Source organism: Arachis ipaensis, chromosome B05 (genome assembly GCF_000816755.2).
Source record: "Arachis ipaensis cultivar K30076 chromosome B05, Araip1.1, whole genome shotgun sequence".
Classification (NCBI taxonomy): domain Eukaryota; kingdom Viridiplantae; phylum Streptophyta; class Magnoliopsida; order Fabales; family Fabaceae; genus Arachis; species Arachis ipaensis.
The window spans coordinates 113370793-113377477 of NC_029789.2; positions in this window are offsets into that span (position 1 = coordinate 113370793).

Below are 6685 nucleotides of genomic sequence, written 5' to 3' on the forward strand. Positions count from 1 at the left end.
ATATGCATTTTATTAATAGAGTTTAGGTTGAGGTGGAGCTATCTTATAACTTGTATGAATAAATTTATTCTCTGTATGTTTATATGAGGTCTTCACAACATATTGTGTTATAATTTGTTTATCTCTGTGTTTATGATTACTGCAAATTTTTACCTACTTTACTAACTCAGGTTAACATACAACAAGTCACATATTAGAAGTGTAATAGGCTCAATATTATATAACTAAATACAGAGTCTAGAGCATCACAGATTGACTGGTGAGTAACACCCGATGATTAGCAGAACCCGATGGTTAGTATTTGTCATGATAAGCTAAATATTGGGTCGTTACAAGCAAGCTAGTAGTCTTTTGTATCTTCTAGGTCTTTGTGCTCAAATTCTTCATTGACCATTAATATCTTTTCCCTTTCCGAGATTTAATGCAAAGACTTGATCTTTTTAGTAACCTCACCTAGAAGTATTGCTAGCACATATTCATGTACTTTTAATGAGTCAAAGAGTTCGTCAAGGCTTAGGATTTTTAGATTCTTTTCTTGCTTTATAGTTGTTGTCATGGGTACCTTTTCATATATAAACTTTTTAGAATGTTCTAAACCAGTCGAATATTAGTGAAGGTGTGGCCGAATCATATTCAAAATTCTAGTTGACATTTTGTTAATAATTTTACCTTCTTTTTTATTTTTTTACCTCTCTTGTTCCTTCATTTAGTATTTTAATTATGTCCCAGTTCTACTTGGTAGTATTACAAAAAATAATCTTATCATGCTTAGATTCATTGATGACATAAATTAGAAACTATTAAGCTTTGGAGTTTATTTGACTTTGGTTTTATGATTGTTAGTCCAACTTTTTCTAGAAACCACTATTTTAGTTATCTTTCCATTTTTTCTAGTGATTGTGTTAGTTGAAATGTAGTTTTCATTCTCAGATATGTCCTACATGTCAAGATTTGTGAACTCAATCAAGAGTCTCATCTTGTCTTTACAATAGGGACAACTATCACCATTAAACAATGGTGGTCTATTAAGACTTGTGAGCAATAAAAGAGATTTAGTCGGATACAATTTAAAAAATTTAGATTTAGTTTTAAACTATTTATGAGGTCTATGGCAAAAAATAAAGATAAGCTCTTGTTCAAATAAACAACTTCTATGGTTCTAAATAGATATAGAAAATGAAAAGAAAAAAAAGGTTCAAAAGACTGGACATCATCAAGTATGTTAGTTTGGCTAATAATGTCTATGTCTAGATCTCAATAAAAATTTATTTAAAAAATTTTACTATTGAATAAGTGTTTGCAACATATTTTTTTCTCAAATTTTATTTGACTAATACTGACTTAGATTATCAAGAATCTAAGAATTTTAGATACTATTACTCAAATCTTATAAAGCTTAATTTTGATCTGGACAGGATCTAAGAATTTTAGATATTCTTATTTCAAGTCTTCTCAACTTATAATTAATGTCTACAACATTAAAGTACAAAGAGTATAATAAATATGCGTACGAGATAGATACACAAAATATGATATTCTTGTTCTAATAAAATATAAAATGTAAGAACTACTCAAATATGTGTTTACTAATCTGGTATGAGATATAAAAAGTGTAACCTAGATTACTCTAATGTAAGAAGACTATATAAAAAATGAAAGAAAATAAAAAAAATAAAAATTAAATAACTTACAATTAACACTTGTAGAAAATATTAAGTAATACATTCAATCTTTTTTTTGTATGGTCCCCTAACTTGTATTACTACTACATACTTGACTTTTACTAATATTTAGAAAATGTTGCCAAATCATATTAAAATGTTATCTATGTATATTAGTAACATTTTAACAAATATTAAACATACTCTATGTCACTAAAGAGTTTTACTAATATTTTTCTTAAGATTTAATAATATTCAATAAAAATATTACAAAAGATATTCTATAGTAATATTATGAGAAATATTACAATAGACTATTCATGGTAACACTTAGAGAAATGTTATAAAAGATATTTTTGTAACACTTAAAAAAATGTTACTATAGACAATTTTGTAACACTTAAAAAATAGGTTTAATTACTCTGTTGGTCCCTATAGTTTCACAAAATTTTCAATTAGGTCCCTATACTTTTTTTCTTCTTTTTAATTGAGTCCTTGCACTAAATTTTTTTTAATTGGTCCATACACTTTTTTTTCTTTTATTTAGGTCCCTGCACCAATTTTTTTTTTAGTTAGGTCCCTATAAAATTAAGCCGATTACTGCTAAGAGGGACTTAATTGAAAAAAAATTAGTGCAGGGACCCAATTAAAAGGAAAAAAAGTATAGAGACCTAATTGAAAATTTCGCAAAACTATAGGGACCAATAGAGTAATTAAACCTAAAAAATATTACTATAGATATTTTTTGTAACATTTTAAAAAATATTACCATAGATATTTTCTGTAACACTTAGAAAAATGTTACTATAAATATTTTTTGTAACATTTAGAAAATGTTACCATAGATCTTCTATAACAATACTCTAATAAATGTTACAAAAGATTTTCTTTGCTAACAATAAAAAAAATATTACAATAGATCTTTAGTAACATTTAAATGCACAAAATATTGAATTAATTTTTTTTTCTTCAACTACATATTCTACATCCACTTTACAAATTAAGCCCAAGATATTTAAACATTAAAATTGGTCCAATAAGTCAATTTTTCTATTTCTTCAATATGCTTACATGATTAAATACAAAATTAAAATGTGAAAATGGCCTATTACAGTAAAACAAATGTAAAAATTGCCTAATTTCTTTGAGATCTAGAATGTATTGATTGTCAACAAATTCAATGTAACTCCAGTCGATCTCCTCCTTCTTGTTCCACTTTGAAAACATGCTCGAGAACAAATATTTGAGACCATGAGTACATGTTTAAATTGAAGCAGAACAAAAATAGATTTAAGAACTAAACTTTTTCCAAGAGAACATATTATCAATCCATAATTTCCATCGCTTTCAGTTTTAGTAAATAAGCAGACTATTTGCCGTATGATAGCTATGAACCAACAAAATATCCTTTCAGTTTTGAAGATACAATACAACATTATTTGGATTGACTTCACATTAAATCTTATGAATTCTCAAGGGTAAACACTGATACTATTCGTTTCTTTAAAGAAAGACAATAGTATCACATAAGAGAAAGGGACAGATTATGGTATTGAATTAGTAAATGATAAAAGTGAAGAAAGTGAACTCTTTATATAGAATTACAGAAATCCATAAAAAATTATTGAATTTATATTTCAGAGTCAAAATTAAGCTACATAAAATAAGATAACATAAAGCCAATAGGGTGTTCCACATGACACTTTTGGAATAGCTCAATAATATGCCCAAAAATGTTATTTCTAGCAACAATTAATTAACACAACCTCAAATATAATTCCTGGCAACACACAAAATATAAACTTTCTCTTGCTCTCCTAGCAGGTAAGAATTTACTTACACTACATATTAAGCAACTGAAGTCTTGTGTTTAGGAACAAAAGTCCTACAACTAACTAGCTATTATCCATGTTAATGGAAAATTAACACATATCAAATCATAATACCCATACTAGTAATACATACAATACAATATCTTAAACACACGACCAAAAATAACAACTGATTAGCAAATAAACTCACTTCAGTGCACATTGGGTGCTTGTGCAACGTTAAAGGAGGATGCATCTTCCCACAAGACTAGTATTTGAATTACAAGTAGCTACTCCAAATTATTTTAGAAATTGCGATGCATGATGCTAGCAATAACTACCATATATTTAGGAACCAAATCATCAAAATAGAAAATATACATTTAATCAGTGAGCAGAAAAAAGATAACTGCAGGGAACCAAATTAAATTATACATAGACGCAATCATTTTCATAGGCTTAAGGATGTAAAGGCCATAACAAAAAACTGAGTGTAAACTTTTGTTTAGAAAATGTGATGAGATCTACAATTATAGTAACTTAACAGTAGACAATTATATTATTTATCCAGATCACAGACCTACCTAGAGAAAGAAGCATATTTTAGTTTAAGATGTGAAATCAATAATGCCTTGAGCTGATAGGTGACTTACTAAAATATTTTCAAGTAACTATATGTATGCTATAGGTTATTATCTAACAGATCTTAGTAACTTTATGTGCATGCTAACATCAACAGTAGGACATGAATCCCCTATGGGTAAAATTAGAATAAAGGAGACCTGTGTAGTGGTGCTCTTTCATCAAGGATTGATTACAACTACCTTAGTGGCACTGGAACCCTCATTAAAGGTGCAAGAATCCCACATTCTCATTATATATAAAGAAAACTTGCTAACAGAAATGCTAAAGTTTGGGGAAGATTAATCACCAAATTCCAGGATCATCCATCATTTGGTATGTAAATTCACATTATGTAAATATATGTGCATCGACTAAAACTAATAGTTGAATTGTTGTTAATGGTGTGTCTATATTATTCTTAGGAATCATTTGCGCAATATAAGTCTTAAACTCGTCAATCAGAAGAGTTGTGAGTTTTAACCCCATAGTTTGATAACCTTCTATAGGAGGATTTATTTAGAAAGATAATCAATAATTTAATTAGAAATAGAATAAATTTCCAAAAAATGCAACAAACAAGTATCGCATTCTGCAACCTATGAGTAATAGTATATGAAACATGAAGGCTTTTCAAAAACAGAATCGGTGTAAAATCAGAACTTATGTGGTAAAAATTGAAAAGGAGTAACTGAAATTAAATACTAGAACTGTTATAGTCAAATGGAAAAATAGAATGAATAATAATTAAAAAGATAGTGTAACTAAACTAATTTATACCTAAATTCAAATAAACAACTTAATTAAAACCTAAATTCAAAACCTAACTACTAAGTAAGCAATTAAAAACCTAAATTAACTAATAATTATACATCAAATTAATTATAGATTAATTATCAAGTAAAGATTAAGGAGGATTGAAGGAGCAAGATAACTGAACAAGAGAACTGGAACTCACCAAGCCTTGGGATGAGCAAATGATAGAACTGGCAAGAAGACAATTGCGCAGGGAGAACACGATGGCGCAAGCGAGAAGAGGACAGCGCAACGACAGTGCATGCGACAAGAAGATGAACTAGAGGCGAGAAATTACATATGCACGATTCAGATCTGAATCAAAATCAGTAAGAGAAGAAAGAACACGAAAGGAGGTTCTTCTTCTCCTCCATTAGACTCACCTCAAAACAAAAAATAACAAACCCAACCCTAGAATTTGTTGAAATGAGAGAGAGATTCAAGGAGCGGAGAAGCACGATCGAGAGCGCCAATGAGATTGAAAGCAAGAGTGCGAAGGAGAACAACATTTGGAGTGAGATTGAGAGTGCTAGCAGGTTCCCCGATCTTTCTTCTGTCCCAACCATTAGGTTAGGTCTCTGATTTGATTTCCAGTGTTTTAGGAATAGGTAATATTTTTAAAGTTTTTTAAAAAAATTATATATATTTACTAACATTTGAGTATAAATGTTACTTTATATATAAATTTATAATAATCACTAACACTTACCAAATGTTCAAAATGTAGTAATGTATATAATGTGAGAGTGTATTAACAATGTTAGAAACATTTTCTTCTTTCAGTATGTGCTTAGTTCCTTAAAAGAATGCAAGATGTACACACGATTTTCTCTAGTACAATATTTTTAACATAAATGAAGTAACACCTTATACTTGTTGTAGTACAATGAAAATAGTTTGTTTTTCAAATAGTTTGAATTGATCTACATATTCATATTTTGAAACCAAAAGATATTCATTACTTTTGAATGCTTATCTAAGGTCTTGTAAGGATATGGAAAATAAATTTTTGTAGTTTTTGAGATGGATTAGTAACTTAGAATTACATTCTGAGATGCGTTCACAATAAATGTGTCAATTTCAAGTCTTATATATGATTTTAATTTGCAATAAATGACTTAAATAATACTTCTCTAATGTTTTATAAATTGAGCATAAGAGAAATAATAAAATTTTTAAATTATGAAAAGATCAATTAAATAAAAATTTCTAAATTAAAGTACCTTTGTTTGGTATTAAACTTAAACTGAATAGTTAAATTATTCAATTATTCGTAAAAATATAACTTAATCTCTTAGCTAATATATAAAGTTAGCTATAAAGGTAACATAACATAGTCAATTATTATTTTCAATAAAAAATAAACATGCTTAAATTAGACATTTCTGTTTGTACTACTTTAAATATATCGACTCAGTATCGTGAGGCCTAAATTGAATGCTAGTTGTTTTTGAATAAAATTCACATGTAAAAGTAAATAAATATATAATTGATGAAGAAAAGCAACTTAAACATTAGTAGAAAACAAGTTACTTCATTTGAGGTATTTTAGAATCCTTTTTGTATCTTAAAATTCTAAAGTGACAAAGTTTAAAGCTTAATTCTCACTTTGTCACCTAATATGACAAGTGAAGTAGCTAACTACTTGATAAATTCTTTGAAAGACTTCGATAGATTATATGAAAATAAAAGTAGACACTTTCTTTTATATCCGTGATTTTTTTCTTTCTTTTTTCTTAAATAAAAAGTACATATATATTACACAACGTTTCTCTAGCACAAATAAGCCAAGTAGCT